This window comes from Gorilla gorilla, chromosome 7, assembly GCF_029281585.2.
Source record: "Gorilla gorilla gorilla isolate KB3781 chromosome 7, NHGRI_mGorGor1-v2.1_pri, whole genome shotgun sequence".
Classification (NCBI taxonomy): Eukaryota; Metazoa; Chordata; class Mammalia; order Primates; family Hominidae; genus Gorilla; species Gorilla gorilla.
Genome location: NC_073231.2, coordinates 67,265,883 through 67,291,450, shown reverse-complemented (window position 1 = coordinate 67,291,450; position 25,568 = coordinate 67,265,883). Strand labels below are relative to the sequence as shown.

General features: G+C 44.0%; 1 long non-coding RNA gene across 1 annotated transcript in view; it reads right to left on the bottom strand.

Annotated features, from left to right (window-relative positions):
• Positions 1–3,800: 3,800 nt before the first annotated feature.
• The window catches only part of LOC129524170 (uncharacterized), a 163,543-nt gene continuing 141,775 nt past the window's right edge, over positions 3,801–25,568 (bottom strand). The window contains exons 2-3 of the long non-coding RNA XR_008667875.2: positions 16,939–17,060; positions 3,801–5,983 (exon numbers count right to left, since the gene is read on the bottom strand). This is a non-coding gene — a long non-coding RNA (uncharacterized lncRNA). The remainder of the gene's footprint in view (positions 5,984–16,938; positions 17,061–25,568) is intronic.

Below are 25,568 nucleotides of genomic sequence, written 5' to 3'. Positions count from 1 at the left end.
GGCAGTCTGTTGTTCCCTGTATTGTTGCTGTGGCCTATGGGTCCAAGGTGCTGCCCTATGTGCATGGGTCCCCACTAAGGACTCCCTTAGCCTAGGGGATAGAATGTAAGGCCTGTGTGCCAAACCTGTTTATCAAGGCTATGTGCCCCAAACTTATGTATAAAGCCCATGCCTGTGTATATTGAGTCTATGTACCCAGAGTTTATGCGTATAACCTGTGTATCAAGCCCTACGTCTCCCTCAGCCCAAGGGGTGGAGTGTAAGGAACAAGGCTGTGCTTTGGTCAAGGATAGGCCGAGGTAAACATCCAGAGTGACTCAATGAATTTAGAGCGCAGGTGTACAACTCCACTTGTTATCACAGCCATGTAGACATAACATAGAGAAGCTCACCACCATAGCCATAACATAGGAAAGGCTCATCACCTGGCTCTAAGCCACTACTGTCTGTGAAAGGTATAATTGCCCTGTTGACACTGTATAGGTGCTGGCACCCAGAGAAAGAGAGAGTGAGTCAGAGCTGTCCATCTTTGCAGATGGACCAAGGGCAGCCAGAACATAGCTCAGCTCACTCATGCCCAGAGAGAGAAAGAGTTAAGCTGCTGAACCTGAAAGCAGGGGAGAGCCAGCTGCGCAGCTGTATGTGGGAGCCACTGGCTTAAGCAACCAAGACAGGGCAGACAGTGTGAGAAAGCTGTTGATGACAGTTGCTGCTGAATAAAATCATCTTTCACCTGTCTACGGGCCCTTGAGTTCTTTCTGCTCATCCACCCACTCCCTTCGGACCTCAACATGACATTTGGCATAGTCGTGAACCTGACAACTGTTCACATACACTGTCACCCTTGCTTACCTCTCTCTCCATCCTCAAGCCTCTGCCATCTGGCTCCCACTCTCACCACTCCACTGAAACTTCTCTTTCTAAAGTCACCAATGACCTCATGTCCAAAATACATCACTTGACCATTTTCTAGTTTTAAAAACACTCTTTATTTTGTGCTTCTGTGATGCCACTCTCCAAATACTCAGCTCTTAACACATAGTAGTCTCTAGCACATAGTAGGGACTCAAAAATATGTGTTGAATGAATGAATGAATAAAAGAATTGCTTCACTTATCTTTTTGCCACTCTCACTGTGCTGTAGATGCCTCTTTCTTGGTCCATCTCTTTGCCGCCTGTGGTTGCTCCTCAAGATGTAGCGACAGGCAATCTTCTCTTCTTATTTTACACTGTATACCTAGATGCCCTTACCCATTTGCAAGGCTTCATTTGTCCCCTGTGGGCAAACTCAAGACATCAAAACCTAAATCATGGAATGAATAGATGGATCCCAGAGGATTTTAAGAGCAGTGAAACTACTCTGCATGATACTACAAGGGTGGATACATGTTATTATAAACATACCCAAATCCATAGCATGTACAAAATCAAGACTGAACCCTAACATAAACCATAAACCTTGGGTGATGGTGATGTGTCAGTGTAAGTTCATGGATCGTAACAAATGCACTAGTCTGGTGGGATATGTTGAGGGAAGGTGAGGCATGTGCTGAAGCTAGAGATATACGGGAAAATTCCATATCTTATGCTCAATATTGCTATGAACCTAAAACTGCTCTAGAAAATCAAATCCATTGAAAAAAAAACACTAAGTCACCATCTTCCCCAATAAATACTAAAACCACTCACCAGGCTTCTTAGCCGGAAGCCTAGGAGCCACTCTCAATTGACATCATTCTTTCCACTAATAATGTTTCTACCAATAACACTGGTAGGAATGTTATTAAAGAAATCAATATTATTGGTAGAGAAGATACATGCATGTATTGGCCATCGACTAAAGTTTGTATAGTATATACTAACTTCCCTAGGGAACTCCAGAAAGATAAAACAAAAAGCAAGTGAAATTGCAAACTCCCGCTGGAGCCAACTAGAAGAAAAAAAGTAAACTGGATTCAGATTGGAGACATTTCAGACACTGGCTGACTGGGCACAAAAGTGGCTTGTATGCCGCAGGATTAAAGATGAATCTTACATTAAGAGAGAAAAGGCATTTTGGCCTTTGTTATCAGGAGAAAACTCACTGCCCTCTGTGAGAGCTTCTCTAGGTAGAGGATGATGAACCCCTGCTAGATATGTTGCCTTTGCAATACTGGACAGAGCCTGGACACTGAATATAGACTAAAGTCTAAAATGAGACCAACACAGATCCCTGCTAACAGGGATGTTGTGGAAAAGCAGGCTCTATAAAATTTTATATTAAGAGAAATGCAATGAATCAAAATGATGTTAGTAACTTTCACTAAAATATTGCCTACTGACATTATATCTCTTGAAGCTATATTTCTCTGTCAATTTTTATGCTCTATATAATCTATGGCCAAATTGTATTGTTTAAAATGGAAAAAAACATATATGTTCTGCCTTCTTAACTGCCAGCTTCTTATATAAGACATTTATTTTTCAGGAAAAAAAATCTCAAATGTGCTCTAGCAGTTACCTAGGAGACAAGAAAGGACAGGATATGATTTGGACATATCTGAGACTCTAACCCCCAAAATTCTAACATTTCATACCTAAATAATTAGATGATGTATGCTATATCCTTTCTCTAAGTTCATTTCACATTTAAGAATCAGGTTTTTATTAAGATTTTAGAAGCTTCTGATCACCTTGTTTGGGTAGATTTAAAAAAATAAAATGAAAAAAGTGTCAGTGGCCTCTTAATAAATTAACTGACAAAAAATAAAGCAGGAAAATACTACACAAAACAAAATGTTAATGTCTTCACCGGGATTGAATAAGATTTCATTAGAAATCCACTTTACATATTCTTTACCTTCAAAGGTCATCCTATTGAATTCAAAAATTCTCTTGAAGTATCTTTTCCAGTCCTAACTCGATAAAGAAATGCAATCCCTGTGTAATGGTAGAACATAAATCTCAAAGACTCCCTTCGCTTTTTTCTAAGTAACATGGACTGGCAAGTACAAGAATGGACTAAGAACAACAGGAGTTGAAGTATCCTAATTATCTGGGGGGTGTAGGTCGACCTAAACACACCTGTGCTCTTCTTCTCATCTAACCTTACCTAAGTCACTTACATGAGGACAGAAAATGAAGCCAAGTCATCACACTTCTCAAAGAATCCAAGAAGAATTATTGGAAAGGAACACCAACAGACCACCAAATCTAGTTTCTACTATCCGGCCACTACAGGACATGACCAGGGAGTCTCTCTTTTTAGAATTCTCCGGAGAGAAACACCCATCAATTTCCCTCGGAAACTTTCAGTTTCCTGAGTCACATGTAACAAATTATGACACAGGTAGGAGCTTAAAACAACAGAGATTTATTCTCATAGTTTTTGAGGCCAGAAACCCAAAACCCAGATGTCATCAGGACCATACTCCCTCTGGGGGCTCTGCAGAAAAATTCCTTGTCAAGCTTCCATAGTGGTGGACACAACACTCCAATCTCTGGCTCCTGCTCACGCTGCCTCCTTTGCCTCCGTGCATGTCATCTCCCTCTGCATCTCTCACAGATGCTTGTGATTGGATTTAGGGTCCCCCAAATAATCTAGGATAATCTCCCCATCTCAAAATTCTTAATCACATCTGCAAAGACCCTTTCTGCCATATAAGGTAATACACACAGATTCCAGGAATTTGAATGTGGATATCTTTTAGGAGGAATGATTATTCAGCCTACCACAGAAACCCATGAAGTTTGTTACACTCAACCCATATAAACTTTTGGATGAGTTTGAGACAACCTGATTTAGTAGTTGGGTGGTTTATTTATTCATTCAGTTAACTGATATCTAGCCTGCACTAACTGTGCCAGATATGCTAAGCCTGGGAATACAGCTGTGAAACAAACATGGTCGTGGTTTGCAGAAAATGAATTTGAACTCAAACACTTGCAATGTCATGGAAGTTGCAAATGGCAGATCCATGGTGAAGGGTCTATTTATAATTGGGAAATGAAGTAATGTGGCTTTTTTTTTTGAAATAATATGTCATATTACTTCATTTCCCAATGAAGTAATCCCCATTTTCCCAGTTAAAAATTCCACTGCTATTGAGAATGCCCAGAGGAAGGACTGGAAATGCCCAAGCAAGACAGGTAGGCAAAGAGCTCCCATGCAGTGTCAAAGGTACATACATACACCCCAAGCTGGATTTCTTTCTGTCATTCCACACCATATCTCACTGGAATATCATGCAGGGGAGAAGCTTAGGGCTAGGAGCTAGAAAAAACTGTCAGGGTCTCTCATCTTGCAGGCATCAGATCCTCTGCCTCATAGCCTGTATTTTGATAGGTTTCATTATTTTTTTCAGGTATGGTGAAGCCAACAGATCGGGGACAACTACCATTGAAAAGATTGTGCATTAAACTCACAGATCCCAAGAGAGGGAGCGTGCATCACACCACAGGGCCACATGGTGACTCCCCAGGGTCGCTGAGAAGGCGGGGGAAGAGGTCACTGTGGGCAAGAGCCTTTATTATGGTTTCCAAGGGAAGCAATGGGAGGCAGGGCAAACAAGCTCAGGATGGGCTAGTTTAAATAATTCCAGGGGCTATCTGGTATCTGGTACGGTGATAAGGGCAGGGGGATGGTGGTTCAGAGTGTGAGAGCCAGATAAGGGAGGTGGTTGGGGGTGCAGACTCTGGATTAGGTGGTTTGCCTTTGAAAAGCACACCTCAGGAGAAGGACTCCTCTTGATGTGGAGGGTGGTGATGAGGGAGGTGGGAGGCCAAGACAAGGTGACTCAGGCTGTCCAGAACAAGGCGTCGGGTATCATCACAGAGGCAGATGTTAAAGTATCAAGTTTATAGGCGCTACAGACATGGTTAAACACCACGCCTATCAGTTCAAAGGACCATGACATATATTCCTGAGAGGGCTTCAGCAATGTTAACTGCTATACAAATTCACAATATGTGTGGTTGTAAGAAGGACAAGTACCCTGCTGGCCTGAGTGCAGCTGGTCCCACGCCCGTGTTTCCTTCTGAAATTGGAAGGGAGGCAGCCTATGTCCTCACCATCGCATGATCTGCTTCTGGTCAATGCACTCCCACTTTGTCAAAGTTGTCTTGGTAACAATATTTCACCATCTCATGGGCTAACATTTAAATGATTATTATTACATAATTTCAACATTTATTTTAGATTCTGGGGGTACATGTGCAGGTTTGTTACATGGGTATATGGCATGATGCTGAAGTTTGGGAGTACAGATCCTGTCACCCAGGTACTGAGCAAAGTACCCAATAGTTAGTGCTTCAATGCATTCCCCCTCCCTCCTTCCCTGCTGTAGGAATCCCCAGTATCTGTTGTTGCCAGCTTTACGTCCATGAGCACCCAGTTAGAACATGCAGCACTTTTCTGTTTCTGCATTAGTTAGCTTAGGATTAAATATATATAAATCCCCAAAGTAATGACATCTTATTTGACTGATTACATGGCTTTTTTTTCCTTTGGTGCTTTTTTTTTCTTTTTTTTGAGAAGGAGTCTCACTCTGTGGCCTAGGCTGGAGTGCAGTGGCTTGATCTCGTCTCATTGCAAGCTCCACCTCGTGGGTTCACACCATTCTCCTGCCTCAGCCTCCCAAGTAGCTGGGACTACAGGCACCTGCCACCACACCCATCTAATTTTTTGTATTTTTTTTTAGTAGAGACGGGGTTTCACCGTTTTAGCCAGTATGGTCTCGATCTCCTGACCTTGTGATCTGCCTGCCTTGGCCTCCCAAAGTGCTGGGATTACAGGCGTGAGCCACCATGCCCGGCCATGGCTTTTGTTTTTAATGACGATTTGGTTTGGGGTATATTGTGAACAATATCCGTGCTCCCCTTCGTTCCAAGTTGACACAGTGCCAATGTGCACAACTCATTCCTCTTCTCTGCTAATTTGTCCTTTGGGTAATAGTGCTGTTTTTTAAGATGGTGACGTAAGTCAAAAGAAGAACCTCTCTCTGGTCTGCAGAGATAAAATAAGAAAATGATCTGTAGCCTTGGATAATGCCAAGGAGAATATTTTTTAACATTGTTTGAAGTACTGCTGCTGTGAAATGTCTCATGAACAGCATGATGTGAAAACTGACATCTGTCAACCCTTGGAAAGCTGACCCTGTGGAGCTCCCTTTACAGCTCAGCTGGCAGGTGTTAGAAAGGATAAATGGCACATGAAGAGAGCCTCCTCTTCAACAGAGACAGAAACATACTTTCCATTCCAACCACAGAAACATCAACCCTAATTTCTAAAGTGAAACAGCTCCAGCAAAACTCTGAACAGCTAAAGAAGGTATTCTCCAATTTCCAATTGCTAGTCTCCAACCCCAGCTACTTACCACCTGGTTATACACATTCTTACACAATGAAGCATAGAATCTGAGAGCTAGGAAAGTCTTCAGTGTCCTCCAGTGTAGATGTAATTACCTCTTCATCTGAGACAAGATCACTAAACCTAGAAAATAAGAACTGGGGCCAGGCACAGTGGCTCACACCTGTAATCCCAGTACTCTGGGAGGCCGAGGCTGGTGGATCACCTGAGGTCAGGAGTTCGAGACCAGCCTGACCAATATGGTGAAACCTCATCTCTACTAAAAATACTAAAAATACGGGTATGGTGGTGCACACCTGTAGTCCCAGCAACTCAGGAGGCTGAGACAGGAGAATTGCTTGAACCCAGGAGGTGGAGATTGCACTGAGCCGAGATTGCACCATTGTACTCCAGCCTGGGTGACAGAGCAAGACTCCATCTCAGAAAAAAAAAAAAAGACACTAGAATGCTGTGTCTGATTCGAGGGTCACACTCACAGTGGCGCTGATGGACAGGCAGGAGTGGACCGGCGGGGAGGAGGCTGGCGTCCAGCGCAGGAAGGCCTAGAGGAAGGAGGAGGGGCTGAGCTGGCTCTGCTCTTCACTGCAAACTTGAACAAGTCAGCCACCTCCCTGGGCCAGGGTCCTCATTGATTAAGTTAAGATGTTGTAACTGGATGGATAAATACATAAGAAAATCACAATAATAATAATTGGATGGGTGAAATAACGTCTATGACACTGTAGGAATAGACTCTTGGCAGGGCCTGCTGAAACTGATGACCTCCCCAGCCACAAAGCCTCAGCAAGACCGTGGGCTGCTTTCCGGTCTTCATTTGTCCCCTGAGCACCTATCAGAGCCCCCACTACACCCACGTGGAAAAACAAGCCATAGGCACAAACCTCCTGGAGGCCACTGTGGGGAGAATCCTGATGATGTGCCTCTTGTACCTGGACCACAACTTGATCCAAAGGACCACCATCCCCACGGGGGGTCCTTTGGCAAGCCTGCAGCCCTGCATTTATCTGGAACATCCCAGGCCAATCCCTGCTTTATCCAGATATTCCCTGAGTTTCCTGTCCTTGTTATTTAAAAAAATGCACATCTTCCACAGTCTTCTGCCATCTTCCTGACACATCATGGTTCTGTGGCAATGACCACATGATACCTGCATCCTCCAGGTCTCTGGGAGTCTATGGGTCCCATTGGGTCCCCTATGGGTCCACTGGGGAAAGAAGAGAGAAGGTTCAATATGCAACACTAGAGCAAGCTACATTGATTTCATGTGTAAAGAAAATTAACCTCTTATGAGAATAAAAAGTGACTCAGTTTAAGAAAGCCATTTCAAGCCTTCAGACAAGTTCGCTCGGAACTAAATTCTTCTGCATTGCCACAGAATCTGCAGCAGAGGCTGATGAACTCCTGGGGGTGAGACTGGAGGAAGGAAGAAGCATTGGCTGGGAGAGAATGAGGAGGAGAGGGGCCAGAGACATCCAGATAGCTTCCAAATGTTTGAGTCTTGGAGTCTGTTAGAAAAAAATGAAAAGGAAAGAAAGAAAAAGAAAGCCAATAATTAACCATAAAAACGAGCCAATAGCCACCAAGGAGAAAGCAAAGTTTGCCAAAGGAGCCGGCTGAATAGATTGTATATATCTGCTTGTCACCAGCTTTTGGGAGCAGGAGTAGTGACACAGTGCAGCCTGGAACTGCAAAGCGTGTCCCCACCAAAAGGAGAACTGACTGCCAGCAGCTTCTCATGTCCTCTTTGCCAAGAACATTGTCAAGGTCAGGGCTCAGCAATCTTTCCCACTTAAAAAATTTTAGTATACCATGTTTTTGCCAAGCCAGCATCTCTTTCCATGAAAACCCAAAAGAATGAAGTTGGCAGCACAAAACCCTGGGCCTGGACTGGCCCACCAGCCGCTAGTTTGGGTTTTTGTTAGAGAAACAATTAGTGACTTTTATGCTTGGACCTGGAGAATCCTCAACACATTTGTTTAGGCTAACAAGCTGCACACATCAGCAGTGTGCATGCTGCAGTGAGACTAGCCTGGAGCAGATGCATGGAAACCAGTCCTCCCGCCCACACAGAAGGAAGGCCAGGTTGTGGGTATTTGCCACTTACCAGCCCACAACCGCCCTCCACCCACCTAGTGCAGAAAGCGGTAGAGTTTGGTGGCTGAGACCAGGCGCTGGATTCATGCATTCTGCAAATAGCTATGCAGCCCCAGTGTGTGTCAGAGGCTGCACTAAGCCATGAAATTCCAGTGGGGAACAATACATGCATGGCTTCATCCCAGTGAGTTAGGGAGACAAACACTTAAAACCAATCACAAGGCTGTACTCAAGGGTTGCAAGCTGCCGTGAGTGTTAGAAAGGACACACCTACAAGAGCTGCAAGGGACTTGCACATGAAAGAAGGCGAGCTACTGAGTGAGGAAAGGAGGGAGGAGGGAAACTGTCCAAGGGGAGGTGCTACCACCCCTCTGCAGAGCCTTGGAAGCTTCCTTTGCTCCTGGAACAAGAACAAGAACAGCATGTGCTTCCCATGGTGTGGCCCCAAGCTTCGGGCATGGCAGTACATGGACACTGAGCACCTGCCTTCTGAGAGCGCCAGGGGTGGGTTAGCACCAGGAAGTGCCCTTCCAACTCCAAGATCTGATGCATCAGTACACAAAGATGTTTCTTCACTTTGCATACTTAACAGGCAAATCACTCTCAGCTATAAGATGCACTGAAGTCTTTAAAGAAAACAAAACCAAAATTAAAAAAAAAAAAACCCTTGAGACTAAAATGCGGTTTATTTCCCTCTATCATTATGGTAAGTCATGTAGAATGGCAGGAAGCTTGAAATGGTAACCTAGAAGCAGCCCAGGACAATGAGACAGGGCATAGGCCTGGGCTTGATTTGGCCACTGGGTCTCCTGGTACCTCGGCAAGTCCCTTTGCCCTGCAGAGCCTCAGCTTCCTCTCCAAGCAAAGACAGCCGAAGGGGGTTTTCTCAGGGCCTCTGTGTGGTACTTCTCAGGCTTCTCTTTCTGAGACACGGTTTCCTCCTCAGTAAAATGGAGATAGGCCCCATGCCTTGCTCCCGGGGCTGTTGTGGGGATTAAGTCCAGGGACCCATTGTGCCCCGTGACAGTACAGTTAATGCCAATAATGAAGGTGAGCTGAGAGCAGTACTGCGACCCCACGCCAAGGACCTTCGAGATGGCAAGAGTGTGAGGCATACAGGAACACACCTGGAGTGGGTGGACGCCCGTTCCTACAGGGCCAGCCCTGCCCAGGAGCCTGCTCCTTGGGCTTCAGTGCCCAACTTAATAGAGGGAGTAAAAATCAGCCCTGTGCATGGCAAAGTAAATCAAGTGTAGTTTATCATAAGGGTAAAATGCAGACATATATATGTAGAGGCACCTAAACCAAAATAATAATAAAGGACATGATATAAAAACAAGAAAAGAAAAAACAGGCCAAGTATGGTGGGTACATTTGTAATCCCAATACTTTGGGAGGCTGAGGCAGGTGGATCAGTTGAGGCCAGGAGTTCGAGGCCAGCCTGGCCAACATGGCAAAATCCCATCTCTACTAAAAATACAAAAATTATCCAGGCATGCGCCTGTAATCCCAGCTACTTGTGAGGCTGAGGCAGGAGAATTGCTTGAACCTGCAAGGGGGAGGTTGCAGTGAGCCAAGATTGCATCATTGCACTTCAGCCTGGGTGACAGAGTGGGATTCTATCTCAAAAAAAAAAAAAAAAAAAAAGAAGAAAAAAAGAAAGAAAGAAAAGAAAAGAAGAAATGCACACAAGTACCCGGATTTTTTTCTCAGAAATTCAAGTTGGAATGCTATCCTCTGGCTAAAACGTGAACTGGACAGCCCTCCAGACTCTAGCACACCCTTCACCAAGGCCCATCTGCTCCTGGCTCTTGCATGGGGTGATTTCTGCTTTTTATAAGCCCGCTCTCTGTACACACTACAAATTCCTCCTCCTGGAAGCCCTCCTTGGTTCTCCCAGGCAGAGGGTATTACTTGCTTCTTTCCCCAGGGCACTTTGCTCCTATCTGTCTTACAAAAATTGACTATGATTACTTGTTGATACTTCTGTTCAATGTGCTAGAACTTTGCAAAGGTGTGCTGAATAAATACTTAATAAATACTATTTGTTATGGGTTGGGTTGTGTCCCCACAAATCTTTATGTTGAATCCTAACCCCCAGGACCTCAGCATGTGACCTCATTTGGAATAGATATAATTAAATTAAGACAAAGTCACTAAGGTGAGCCCTAATCCAGTATGACCAGTGTCCTTATAAAAAGGGCAACTCAAACACAGCTACACTCATGGGAAGAAGCCCATGTGAAGATGAAGACAGAGATCAGGGCACTAGACCTCTACAAGCCAAGGAACATACAAGATGTTCAGCAAACCACCAGCAGCTAATTTGTGCTGCTCATTAGCCTAAACAGGAGACGCATGGAACAGAGTCAGCCCCGGAGCCTCAGAAGGACCCAACCCTACCGACACCTTGATTGCTGGCATCCAACCTCCAGCACTGGGAGGCAATACGCTTCTGTGGTTTAAGCCATCCAGTTTATGGTCCTTTGTTATGACAGCTCCAGTAAACCAATACACTTAATAAGCAAACTGGATCAGTATGGGAGTCTTAAGGGCTCTTTTTTTCCAACTCACAAATGAAAAAAGATAAATTCTGAAAGATTTTTTTAAGACTTTCAGGCTCTATCCATGCAATAATTTTTGCTCTAAATATTTAGGGAAACACTTGTGCATGGCAAATGTGCCATTTGCATAAGTACATATTTTTATAAGAACGTGAATACTGTTTGCAAGAATGCATCCGTACCTCCACAGTATACATGAGGCATCTCAGAACAGGAAGAGCAAGGACCCAGGAGCCAAATGGCTCAGGCTGGTTCTGCAAAGATGTCCCTGAGAGCTTACTGGTTGTCACTGGGGCACTTCCACCTGGGTCTCCATGTAGTTTCTCCACGTGGCATGGTGTCTCCAGTATAGAGCTCTACTCTAAGAGAGAGGTACTGCAGGGCCTCTTATGACCTAGTCTCAGGAGGCACCTGACATCACCTCCACTATATTCTTTTTTGTTTGTTTGTTTGTTTGTTTGTTTGTTTTGAGAGGAGTCTCGCTCTCTCCCGCAGGCTGGAGTGCAGTGGTGCAATCTGGGCTCACTGCAAGCTCCGCCTCCCAGGTTCACGCCATTCTCCTGCCTCAGCCTCCCAAGTAGCTGGGACTACAGGCGCCCACCACCATGCCCGGCTAATTTTTTGTATTTTTAGTAGAGATGGGGTTTCATCGTGTTAGCCAGGATGGTCTCGATCTCCTGACCTCGTGGTCTGCCCACCTCTGCCTCCCAAAGTGCTGGAATTACAGGCATGAGCCACTGCACCCGGCCTCCTCCACTATATTCTAATAGTCAGTGTGGTGGAGATGATAGCCCAGATTCAACAGTCTGCCCTGCCTGAGAAGACCCAGCCTCAGCTTCCAAAAATGGAAGGTGTTGATTGATTGTGGCCATTTCAGAGAATATCTGACACACACTGTCATCCTGTTTCCTTCCCTGTTGATAGGGGAAACTTTGAGAATTAAATAAATTAACAAAAAGGAAGGTCATTACTAAGTATTGCTAAAGACACTGTCGTACTTTCTCCTCTGGTGTCTCTTGCTCCTCAGTGTCATTTGTGCTTTCTCCACATCCCTCTGGCTTAGTGATTGCTTCTCCTCCCTCCTCTAAATGCTTGCAGGAAGAGACTATCCACTTCTGCAGATGAAGAATCAATTCCACAGAGCTGTTTTCTCAGACTGTGTCTCCTTCCCCAACTCCTGCTAAAGTTCCAACTCACCTGTCCAAAGGCTAGACGTTCTGAGGCCTCCACACCTGTGTCTCACCATCCCACCACACTATATCCCACCATCCCACCACCACATTTCACTATCCCACCACACCTACATCTCACCATCCCAACACACCTACATCTCACCATCCCAACACACCTATGTCTCACTGTCCCACCACATCTCTGTCTCCTGGGGTCTTTCTGTTTCACCTACTTCTCACCAATGACTCCATCCTTTCTTTATCACTCCCACCGTCACCTCCCTGTGAAATCTCCCTATCTCTCTTCTGGGTGTGTGCAGCCCCTTTCAAATCTGTCTTCCACCTTAATCCCAGAATGATCTTTCAGAAGTAAAATCTGATGATTCTTACACCTCTGTTTAAAATCTTTGGATGGCTAGCCATTGCCTAGAAGATACCATCCGAGCTTGACATATTTAGGAACATCTCAGCTCTTCCCAACTCACCTGTATCTCTGTCCTCATTCTTGATTACTCTCTTTTCAAAGATTCAGCTTCGAGGAGCTAGCATGGCTCCAGAACCTCAGGTCTCACCTCCATGTAAGATGCACCTCTCCTAATTACACAACATTAATACATATCAATTTCCACCGCCACATTCTCAGCCTTATGTCAACAGAGGCCATGATGTTGCTCACATTTGTATCCTCAAGGTGTACAACAGCACCTATTGCATAGCAATCACCCAACAAATATTAATTAAATGAGGAAAGGAAATCAATTCTTTGTTCCTGGGCCCTGAAAGAGGAGGAAAGTAATATCTTTTGGAAAAGGATCAGGAACAGAAAAGATCATATCTATATTATGACTGTCTCTATAAACTCTAACTTATGTTTCAGTAAAATTCAACACAAATAATAGCACTTTATTAATCCTGTGCAAGGCAATTAGTAATTTTACCATATTTGGCCTAGGAATAGTCAAGGTCCCACTGCTGCTTCCTGACTTAGTACCATATGGTCTTTGATTAAGGTAAGATAAATAAACCTCCCCCAACACACCAGGTATTCCAGACCATAATTACTGAGGCACTTTGCAAAGAGTATCAGGATTTTCAGTTTGCTGGGGTATTTAGTCCTTTGATAGTGCTTAGTGTTCCTCAGTCCCAACATCTGCTACTTCCAAAAGACACTGACGTTCTTTGGGATTCCTCTGTGAACTAAGACAACCTAGTTTATCATGTACAAACAACCAAGAGCAGCTTGGTCTTTTAAACCTGAAGCACTGGCTGAATTCACTCTGTTCAAGTCAACCTCAAAGTTGACTTTAATTTAGATTGTGCAGAAACCGTGTATTGACCAACTCAGTGTTCCCTTAGGCATGACTCACCCAGGTGACATTATTTAAATTTGGAGCTGCCTACAGCTGACTATGATGAATTGAACTGAGCTTATGAAACAGGAAAAAAAAATGAGAATGTAAAAGCAAATCAAAGGTGCTTCTTAGGAAAGGCAGGAGCATGGATTCTACAAATGAGTATTTAGGCACAGAATGGATAGTTATTTAATTCCAAGACTTCACGTTGGCTTGCCAAAGACAGTCAGCGAGTGGAACATGCAGCTCCTCAGTCTTGGTGTGACTCAAAAGCAGCTAAATTGACCAGAAGGCTGTCATGTTCAGACCAGAGAATCAATCACAGTCACACAGAGATTCTTTAAAGACCTGCACATGCCTCTAGTCATATAAAAAAGGAAAAAGAAAAAGAAAATAAAGTTGAAAGAGCTTATCTGAAAATTGTGTTTGGAGAGCATATTTTTTAAATGAAAAAGGCCCATCCTATTCCAAGTTCTGAGGACCTGGACTGCACACAGTAACCGCTGATAAAACAGCTCCGCATCATGGGGGTGAGCAGGATGGCGTGGGGGTGGATCCCGGCTCAGTGGGGCACCCCCATACGGTCAGGGCATGAGGCTGAAGTAGCCACATGTGCAAAGACCCAACTGGTGGAAACCCCACTGAGGCAAGTGTGGGAGGGCTTGAGTGAAGTGGTGGCTGGCACTGAAGGTCAGCAGAGACCCCAGTAGAAAGGAGCTGGGTTTAGAGGATTTCTTCTGTCCTAGCAGGCTGCTAGCTGTGGCTGTGCTGTGGGAAAGAGCAGCAAGCCAGCCCTGCTTCGGGGGAAGCAGCCAGACCCAGGCTGGGCTCGGGAGAGTCCTAGAAGGAGGCTGGGAATCGTGGTGTGCTGGGTAGTGTGGAGTCCCTTGGATGGCTGAACCAATTTGCTAACTTCAATCAAATGGCACCTCTTGATGATGCCTTCCAAAATAAAATCCTCATCCCTGGCTACTTCCCTGAATTTCAGACTCACAGGCCCAAATGCCAGCTCCACGTTCCCACTGGGACGTCTCATCCTCACATACACCATGACATGTCTAAAAGAGAACACTGGGTTTCCTGCCCCACCTCCCACTGCTCCAACCCCAGCTTCCCATTCCAGTGAATGGCTTCACCTCCACCCAAGTGCTGTGCTGAGAGGCACCCTTGGTTCCTCTCTTCCCCTCTCCCACCCCCAAGCATCCAGTAGCAAGTGCCATCTGCTCCACCTGCATCATGTACCTCAAATCTGCCCACCTTTCTCTACTCTCTGCCATTGTCATGGGGATCCACGCCACCGTCATCTCTGGAAGGGACTGACCACCACCGTAGCCTCTTAACCTCCCTTGCTTCTACCTCTGCCTCCCAATCTGTCCTTGAATAGAAAATCAAAGCAATATAATTTGCATTTTTACAAATGCAAATCAGGCCCCACATCTCTCCCCTGCCACAACCCACCACTAGCTCTTTTGGGCCAAGAGAACAAAATCCCACAGCCCACACGGCACCTGCTGACCTGCCAGACTTGGCCCCCAACGTCCCACCTTCCTCTGCCCCCAGGCTGTGCTGAACAGCCTGTCCCACCCACGCCTGCCCCAAAGCCCAAGGTCTAAATACATGTGCCATGTTTCCGGAATGATCTCCTAGATCTAGGGTTCTCAAACCAGCAGCAGCAACACCTCCTGGGAGCTTGTGGACAACGCAACACGCTGAGGCCCCACCCCAGACCTACTGAGTCAGAAACTGCGCAGTGAGCCCAGTCATCTCACAACACCCTCTGTGCAACGTGGTCCCAGGTGAGCACAGGCTAGCTCCTCCTAGAGAGAGGCCTCACTGGCCATGCTGTCTTTACCTTGTCCCTCCTCTCTCTCTCTACTTCCCTCTCTCTGCCTCTCTACCTTCCTCTCTGTCTCTGTCTCTCTCTCTCTCCCCTGTCCTCCCACCTGGCTGTTTCCTTTGATTTAGAGCCATTACTCTGCCACTGTTTTACCTGCTTTTCCCCCCTTCTTATTGTCATGCCACCCTCCACCTGGAATGCAGGCTTTTTAAAAGCAAGGCCTCTGTCTATACTGCTCCTCCTTGCTGCCCACCTACCTAGAAGAGCTCAGTAGGAATGGAATATGTGCAATCAAGGAAGCAGGTTCTGAACGGTGCTGAGCACACAAATCATGGGTTCCTGTTAACATGCACATTCTGCTTCAATACGTCAGTGGGACCTAGAAGAGCCTGTGTTCATCTACAGCAAACTCAAATGTACATCAGAATCACCCAGAGGTTCAAACGCAACAGCTGGATCCACCCTAGAGTTTCTGACACAGTAAGTCCAGGGTAGGACCTAGTGTGATGCATTGCTAAGGAGCTCCCAGGTGAGGCTGGCATTGCTGGCACTTGGACCACAGTGTGAATAGTAAGGCATTACATTCTAGCCTAAAGGGGTGGGGAAGGGGTAGGAAAGGACACTAAGGGGTTACACAGACTTCCAGCGCCCACTCCTGGCATTGCAGCATAGCATCTGGTTACGGCAAGACCTCGTCCCAAACCTCACCAGGCAAAGGGCTGGCATCCCTCCATCTCCTGGGAAAGAACCATGCATACCACACCTAGCCCCAGCAATGGGACCCTCAGTGACTTGGAGACTACGAGACAGCATAGCCACATGAGCATGGGACACACACTTGGAAGTGCGCATGTGTGCATGCCAGCGGCCTGCTGAGTTGGGAATGGGCTGAAAGGACATTTTCTATCATGTTAAAATGCCTTGTCCATAGGTAAAGAGAAGCCTTGGAAAGATTGTAAGCATCAGAGATGATAGGATCAGACCTGGGTTTTAAAAAATCACTTCAACAAACGATATGTAAGGAGGGGAAAGCAACTGCAGACCCTCAGATGAATCTTTATTCAAACCTCGTGCATCTGTTTTGGAAGTCTAGATTTTTATTCCTTGAGTTTGTTTAAAGCTGGATGCAATTGGCATTACATTCTAATCTGATATAACAAAGAAAGGAGCTCAACGCCTCAATATTTGTTTCATCTCTGCTGCTAGAAAATGTCATTATGAAAATAGCAGCATCTGTTGGGAGTCCATGGGCCCATCACAGATATGCAAGCATGTCCTCTGAAATGGTCTCATCACAAAATATTGACTTTATTTAAGGCTTTAACAAGCAACAGAGCTCACTGAAACAGGCCGCAGGAAACAGGCTGCAGGAAATGAGACCACAGATCCCCAGGACTCAGTGCTTTCTTTGGGTTATTTCTTAGTTCTTTGTAAAATGTAGAAAATTCTTCTTTGAGGGGAATTAAAAGCATACAACAAATGTCAGCCAAACTTCACAAGGGCCTAACTATGCAAAAACAGAAGAAAAACTGAAAAAGAGAAGGATGGAAAGACCAATAACTTATGCTCTTACCAGCACAGGCCAGGCGCGGTGGCTCACGCCTGTAATCCCAGAACTTTGAGAGGCCGAGGTAGGTGGATTGCTTGAGTCCAGGAGTTGGAGGCCAGCCTGGGCAACATGGTAAAACCCTGTCTCTACAAAAAAATACCAAAGAAAAAAAAAATTAGCCAGGAGTGGTGGTGCATGCCTGTAGTCCTACCCGCTCAGGAAGCTGCAGTGGGAGGATCGATTGAGCACAGGATGGGAAGGCTGCAGTGAGCCATGACTGCACCACTGCACTCCAGGCTGGTTGACAGAGCTGTCAAGAAAACAAACACACAGGCACTTATTATAAATCCAACCATAAATAGGTTTATGTAATTTTTAACAATTTATTTCAGGAGGCTCCCAAGTACCTTCTGTTTTCAATATCATGATTAGCCTACATTGTGTCAGTTTATTTTGTTCTTTCCTGGGTAAGCCCAGGGCCCCATAAAAGAGGACAGCTTTGATTCTGGTTGGCTGCTGGAGCTGCTCCTTAGTGAGGCAATGTCACCCACAAAACAAGTGTGTAGAGTGACGTCTACCTAACAGCACTGTTTGGACATTTTTATAGAATCATCTATTTACATATTATTTTTGTAAAATGTGCAAACAAATAGAACTCCAGCTTATGTTTTAATGATAGAATAGCACTGAACAAGTTGAATGCTATTTGCTGACCCAGAACTAGGCACTGACCTAGGGCATGGCTGGTAGCTTTTATTCCTATATCCCCAGCCTCTAGCATATGGCTGGGCACACAGCAGGCACCCAATAAACACTTGATGAGGAGATGAAGGAATTTTTCTTACAATGTCTCAGATTCTTCTTTTTTTTTCTTTAAAGATGGGGTCTCACTCTGTTGCCCAGGCTGCAGTGCAGTGGCGCATCACAGCTCACTGTAACCTGGAACTCCTGGGCTCAAAGGATCCTGCCACCTCAGCTTCCCAAGTAGCTGAGACTACAGGTGCGGCCACCATGACCTCAGACACATCATTGCAAAATAACTTATAAATCATGCTCCAGACCTATTATACTCAGGGATTCTGGAATTATGTTTCACCATATCAACTCATATATTTCAATGTTTATAAATGTCTTATTAAGTGTCTAAGCTTATGTGTGGCAAATACACAGACACAAACTAAAGTACAGCCTTTTAAATGTGTTTTTCTGTTCTAGCTTGACACTAATCGAACGGGCTTTTTAAATGAGCATTCTTATTATCCCAAAATTTCATTTGAATATTTTGTAATGACTGTCTCATTTATGTTTCAACTCATTTAACCTCTTCCTGACATTTCCATTAAAATCAATGTAGCTTCTCCCTTTCTTTCTCTACAGATAGAATATATACTTATAACTGAAAGAGATATCATCAAGCTAGATTTATTTAGAACCTACTGGATCTCACCCAGGTGTTCCTCTCTCAACATCAGCACAGTAAATACAAATCATATGTAGCATTTCCTAACCATGTACTGCAGAGACAGATATGGATATCTCAGATCTGCTTGTATCAATTCTCTCTCATTCATTGTATTCATTAGAAATCTAGGTTTTCCTGCAAATTAAAACAACTGGTCCCAAGGTTAGCTTTTCTCTTCTCTATTTAGATAAATAGAAACAGTGGTTTTCCAAACTAGAGGCAAACTTTAGAGGCCCTTCTAATAAACCATACATTGTGATAACAAAACCCCTAATCTTTAGGGCTCTCGTGGTGGTGATGACAGCAAGGCACTTAGAAATAGACAAGGCACTATATAAATGTACATTGCAAGAAGCTGATTCTTCTGGGCTGCCCCCTGGAATGCTTTCCTTGTTGGTTTACTTGGCTGTCTTCTCATCATTTCAACATCTGCTCAAATGTTAGACCCAGAGAGTTCTTCTACTTTGGCCTCCAATCTAAGACATGGTACTCCCTCCTTGAATTCTCTTCACTGTCTGGGTCATTCTTCTACTCTGACCTCCAATGTAAGATGTGGTCCTCCCTCCTTGAATTCTCTTCGCTGTTTGGGTCACTGTCTGCTATTTTACCTCTCTATCAGTTTCCAGTTGCTGCTGGGCTTCCCCACAGGAAGATCAGCAGGACGTGGTCCATTTCCTTTACCACTCAAACCCCAGATCCAGAGAGAATGCCGAGAACTCTGAAGCTCCCCATAGATAATTGCTGGGTGATTGCAGAAGCCTACCAAAAAGCTGATATTTTAAAGATTTCTTTATTTCTAGGGCTCATGACTCCCTGGGCTTATTGATTTTTCAATAAATATTTGTTGAGTACCTGGCCTGTAAGAACCATTCTGCATATTAACAATCCATTAGTAACAAACTAGAAAACCAAAACCCCTACTCCCATAGAGCTTGGATTGTAGTGCAGAGAGGCAGACGATAAGTTAACACAGTAGGTAAATGCAGGTTGTTAGAAGATCTGGAAGAACAAGGTCGGGGTGCTGAGAGAGAGAATGAATGTCCATTTTAGATGTTTTGCTTATTTTAAGTCTTGCTTTTAACTTTCCAAAGAATCTTCAAAATGATCTCGTTTCGACCTCCCCATAACCCTGTGCATATACATTCATGAAGACTAGAATAGTTCTAAGTCTTAGCATCCCTCATGCAGTTTCTTCTCTGTGCCTTTAGCCAATTCGACGGATTTGGTGGAAAACTCTGTCAGGGCCTCAGTTGCTTCACCGGTAAAATGAGAGGGTGAAACTAGACTCTAAAATTCTTTCCAGCCCTAGAAATATTATAATGACAATGTTAAACTTTGCTTGAGCCCTCTGATCCTGGGAAACAGAAAATGTCAAGAAATCCCACCCCACCTCTACCTCTCAGCCCTAACCCCACCTCCCACCCTCCACTTCCCACCCCCCACCCATCTCCTACCCCCAACACTCCCCACCACTCACCCTCCACCCCACCACCCACTTCCCACCCCTCACCCCACCCACCACCCATTCCATCACCACCCACCACCACCACCACCCATCACCCATCACTACCACCCACCTCACCACCCACTTTAGCTCAGGAGTTCAAGACCAGCTTGGGCAACATAATGAGACCCCGTCTCTACAAAAAATTTATAAACTTTCTAGGTGTGGTGGTGCACACCTGTAGTCAGTCCCAGTTCCTCAGGAGTCTGAGGCAGGAGGATCGCTGAAGCCCAGGAGTTTGAGGCTGCTATGATCATGACACTGTACTCCAGTCTGGGTGCAGAGTGAGACTCTGTCTCTAAAAAAAGAAAGAAAAATTCTTGCCTAACTCTAGAGGTGCTCAGAGATCTTAAGTTTAGAGCACTCTCCCTATTGCAATAGTCCCCTGCCCCAGCAATGGTTCCCTTCCCCCATCTTGCAATAATACTTTCAAATACTTTCTCCGAAGTTTTGATTTGCTTTTTATTGGACAATAACTTGGATACAACTGAGCTAATTTATGACTACTCACAACCAGTCACATTCAAAACAGCAGCCTACCATCTGAAAAAGGCCTGAAAAGTATCTTAAATGTTGATGGAAGTCTCCTAAAAAAGCACCATACCAGGCGTGCAGACTAAGTTACACAGAGGTAACAAATGGCCTTCAACTTTGATTTTGGCTAACTTAATGTGTGGATTTTAGAATCTAAATAAGAAGACATGATGCCTCTGTCAATAAACTGAAATTTCTATCTGCTTGTCTATCACTACAGGATACAAAACAGCCAGATGGGGTTTTCTGCATTTTGTTCTAAAGAATTTGGAGGGTTCCTTGATGTCAGGGTGAGTGTGAGAGAGGCATCAGAAGGAGACATTATCTTCCAAAGCTGCAGAACCCAGCACAAGAAGAGGCTCCTGTCTTCCAATTAGGAGGAACGGGAGTATGTGTCAAGATACAATAGCCAAGGACAAGCTGCAGCGGCTTTCAATTCAAACCTCAAATCAAAAGTCACCTGAGCTGCAGGTGTTGGTGCTGTTACCATGGTAACTACACGGTAACGCACTGCACTTCCTCAGTTTGTTGATGTGTGGGCAGCTGATGACTCTCCCAGGCACCCAGATAGGACAGGTGCCACAGCAGTGTCCCACTGGGGTCACCAAATGCTGCTGAATACCTACAAGTGAACATTTGTGTTGAAATTCACAGCTTATAAATCATCTCATGGGATGATTTGTGATCTAAAAATCTATGAAATCAGGGATTTTTGTCTCTTTTTTCAATTTTTTATACCCTGTGCCTAGAATAGAAACAAAGGTATTGTTGGTGGGTCCACAAATATGTGTTGAAAGAATTCTCACAACAGTCCTTTGAGATAGTGCCCCTATTTTTAAGTTTGGAAGCTGGAGGTTTAGGGAACAAATGCAGCTTGTCCAAGGTGATTGTAACAGAGGGTGACACTTCTGAAGGAATGTTAGTGGTGTCACTTTCGGTCATATGGAACTTGAGATACCTGGGACATATCCAGTTTCAGTTGTCAGCCTCTCCCGTATCCAGAAGAGATTTTTTTCCCCCATCAACTCCTAAAATACTTTTTGATGCCATGTCCCCATTTCAGGCAATTGTCACACACTGCCTGGTTTCACAATGGTCTCTGTATAGATCATCCTCTTCTAACTGGCTCATGGGTGTGGGTACAAGCTGATCATCTTCATTCTCAAGCCTTAGTAGTCTGGCTTCACTAGGGACCAGGACGTCCGTGAATTTTATTATCAGTAAAAATTAGGGGTGTGGGTGAAAATGAAAACATCTCCATCACTGAGACCAGAAAAGGATTCTCATTTGCCACTCGACAGCTTTACCAGGACATGCTGCATGAGAAGACAGCTAGGAAGGTCAATGCCATTTGCGTAACTGGCTTTTGACAACTCAGCTATGGCTAGGACTGCCAGTAAAGCTCAGCACCAGAAATGCTGCTTCATGTCTGCTGCCACATTTTTACTCTGAAGCAAGTCAAGACAAGGCTGGTTGGGTCAGGAAAGTTTCAACATCCCTACAAGCCAATGAAACACCCAAACTTAACAGCACTTTACTCCATAAGCTCCAGGACCCTACAGTTCCTGCCCCATTTTTGTGGTTGGGAGCACCTCCTTCCGGGGACAGCCATCAACCTGGAGCACCTCCAAAGGGGTGGCTCTCTGCCTTTTGACTTAAGCTTCTTCGCGTAATTCTCACACTATCCATTGTGAGATCCATGAAAACGGGGACTTTATCTCCATACCTCCAACCTGTAGAACAGTGCCAAGGATGTGCTCAATACATGTATTTTGAGGGAATTTACATGAGTGAATTTGCTTCATCAGCCTTCAGCACTCTGGCTCTGCATGGAACTGTCCACTGTGTGTAACACCTCCACTCTCGATTTTACTCCATGATGTCACTATTCCACAACACCTTCGACAATTATCTCTCAGGACACGGAGCTGTATTGGATGATTGGAATCTACCCCTCCATTTCAGCAGTTCTTGCTCCATTTTCATAATCTGGAGCACCTCCTTCCAGGGACAATCAACCTGGAGCACCTCCAAAGGGGTGGCCAAGCTTTGAAACTGTCATTGACAAAAAATGGTAACAATTCTGGGGAGTAGAGAAACAGAAATCAGCAGATCCTCATTATTGACAGCATGCAAAATTGGGAAACTCTATCTGCTACACATTGATTTGAAGCAGCCCAACTCATCTCGATGGAGCCACAGGGGAATTGTTGCCCTAAATCCTGTCAACACCAATGCTTGGTCAGGATGGGAACACATGCTGCAGATAAGCTAATGTCACCATGGCTTTGGGGCTTCCCACACCTGGAAAACACTTGACAGAATTCTCTAAAAATTGAAAAATTCTCTAAAAATTCTCTAAAAATCAAAAAATGACAGAATTCTCTATCACAAGATTTTAAAGTAAAATTTTCCTAAAGTTTAGCACAGATATCAGAAACAAAAGTGTCACGGGGTTTTAGGGGAAGCAGCAGGTCCATGGAGCTCCCTGTTCTTTCGTTCCTATTGTTAACACATTGAGTCTTGATGTCTTATGCTACGTTATTCAGTGCAGCACTGCCCAGATCCCCACGTCCTTACAGGAACGTGCGTGCCTTGCTGAGGGCCTGTCTGAGCTCCAGGAGCTCCCTGGTGAGAGACTGATTATGCAGATCATTCTTCTCAGCTCTGTGGAAACTTCAGCCTGGAGCCAATTTGAACCTGTTCTCATCTGTCACAGACTGTGCCTGTTGGAGGACACAGAGAAGACGGCAGTTGGGAGAAAGAAATGCTTGCACCTCGGCTTGTGAAGTGCTCCAAAGTCATCAATCCTGCTGATACTTGGTCTATCAAAATGCTCACACTTTTGGCTTGACAATTCTCCATCCAGGATTCTAGACTTGCATAATGACACAAATGTGCAAGATGTACATTAAGTTTTATTTAAAACAGAAAAAAAAATAGAGACAACCTAAATGTTGGTTGTCATGGGGATGGTTAAATAAATGATGATATGCTCACATTATGCTATACCATGCAGCCATTAATGTTTATGCTACAATATTGAGGGGTTTTTTCTTTAAAAAAGGAAACATACTGCATATTCTGTGAGAGGAAAGTCTTGGCATATAAGTGTATGTTTGAACAGACGAAGCAGTTCATTGTGGTTTCCTCAAGGGAGTGAAAAAATGGGGATGAAGTTAAAACAGACAACTTTTGCCTTTTACTTTAAATACATCTTTATTGTCTGAATTTTTTACATAAGAATATATCATTTTATAAATTAAAATAAAATTTCAAACTAAGTGGTAAGAGTTTTAAAATCTCTAAACTGTATAGATGATAGAGAGAGAAAGATCTAGATTGGTCCATAGTTATTTCTAAGATACATTTACTGAAAGTTGACACTATAGGATTTGGCTGACATGACAAGAAGAACATGAAGAAAATTATCCTTTTAGGATTAAAAGAAAAAAGCAACTAATTTCGAATCATCTAGGTAAAATGAATTAATATACCTTGATGGAAGTCCACACCAATTTCAAATTGGCTGGTACGTCATCTGCCCTCTCTTCTTTGCTAATTGGCAATTTGCTAAGGATGAACAAGACACAAGATGCCTTTTATCAGCAGGAAATTTCACCTACCCTTTTCAGGAACTGCCTCAAATAAGGTTTCAACCAATTTAGCACTGCCCTCAAAGAAGCCTGAAGCTGGGAGATCTGAGGTTTTTGGACACACCAACAAATACAAAAGGAGAGAAATGGTCTCCAGTCACAGAACCCCGCCTTCGTTCAAGATCAAGTCTGAGCTGGCAAACTTAATGGTTGGAACCTCAGGCCAAAGCTTTTATCACAACAGAAGTTTGTTCTTACCATGTCTAGCCTAATTCCTCGGAGACTCTGTTTCCACAGACCAGGAAAATAACACTTGGTTTTGGGGCTTTTCTTTTAGAAATGAAATAATACAGAATCAGAACAAAACTTCAGATGACATATAATGGTGTAAAGAGGGAAGCACCTGCAAAACTCCCAGAAGATAAAAATAAGCCATTACTGTTTGATATATATACTTTTTCATATTTCCTGTGCAAAATATGGCCATGTAAATATATAACTTACGTCCATAAGAGACTTTTACAAAATAATTATAGTATTCACTAGCCTGTTTTCTTTTCAATAATGCTACGTCCCAGATACTTTTTACGTTTATCAGTCTGTAAATATAATTTATACCATCATTTTTACCAGCCACATGGTATTTGTGTGTATACATAAACTATCATTTATTTAACCCATTCTCCATGGATTTACTACTTTTAACAGCAAAGACCACAATTACTTTAGTACCAACATAATACATTTAGGATTTTCCTGCTTGCGATTTACTATAGTGTAATAAACATCCTTGCACTTTTTTTTTTTTTTTTTTTTTGAGACAGAGTCTCACTCTGTCACCCAGGCGGGAGTGCAGTGGTGCGATCTCTCAGCTTACTGCAACTTCTGCCTCCCGGGTTCAAGCGATTCTCATGCCTCAGCCTCTCTAGTAGCTGGGATTACAGGCATGCAACACCATGCCCGGCTAATTTTTGTAGTTTTAGTAGAGAGGGGGTTTCACCATGTTGGCTAGGCTGGTCTCAAACTCCTGACCTCAAATGATCCAAAACCTAGGCCTCCCAAAGTGCTGGGGTTACAGGCATGGGCCACCGCGCCCGACTCAGTAATTACTTTCTGTTATATTCATGGGAGTAGAATTGCAAGGTATATTCTGCACTTTAGTGCACACCAAACTGCCTTCAGAAAAGATGTACCTGTTTACACTTTCATCATTTTATCTGTTTTATATGTTTTCAGACACTTTATCCTGCAACTTTGACTACTCAACAGTGGGTTCCAGTAGTAAAAATAGTAACATGTTTTGTGGTCATGTTAGCACTGATTAATTAGTAAACCTTCCACGTTTTCCAGTCAGTATCAACGTGGTCTTCCGTTTATTTTCCTAACCTCACTTTTCATATCCCAGGCCTTTTCTCTTCTTGTCTCACTTCCTTACATTTCTTCTGAACCTCCGTATACCTGTCTCATTAAATTTAATGATTAAACTTTTTAATTACAATTGTAAAAGTATCTCTAATCAATTAATACATCTCAATCAAAGATAAAAATATGGAACTCT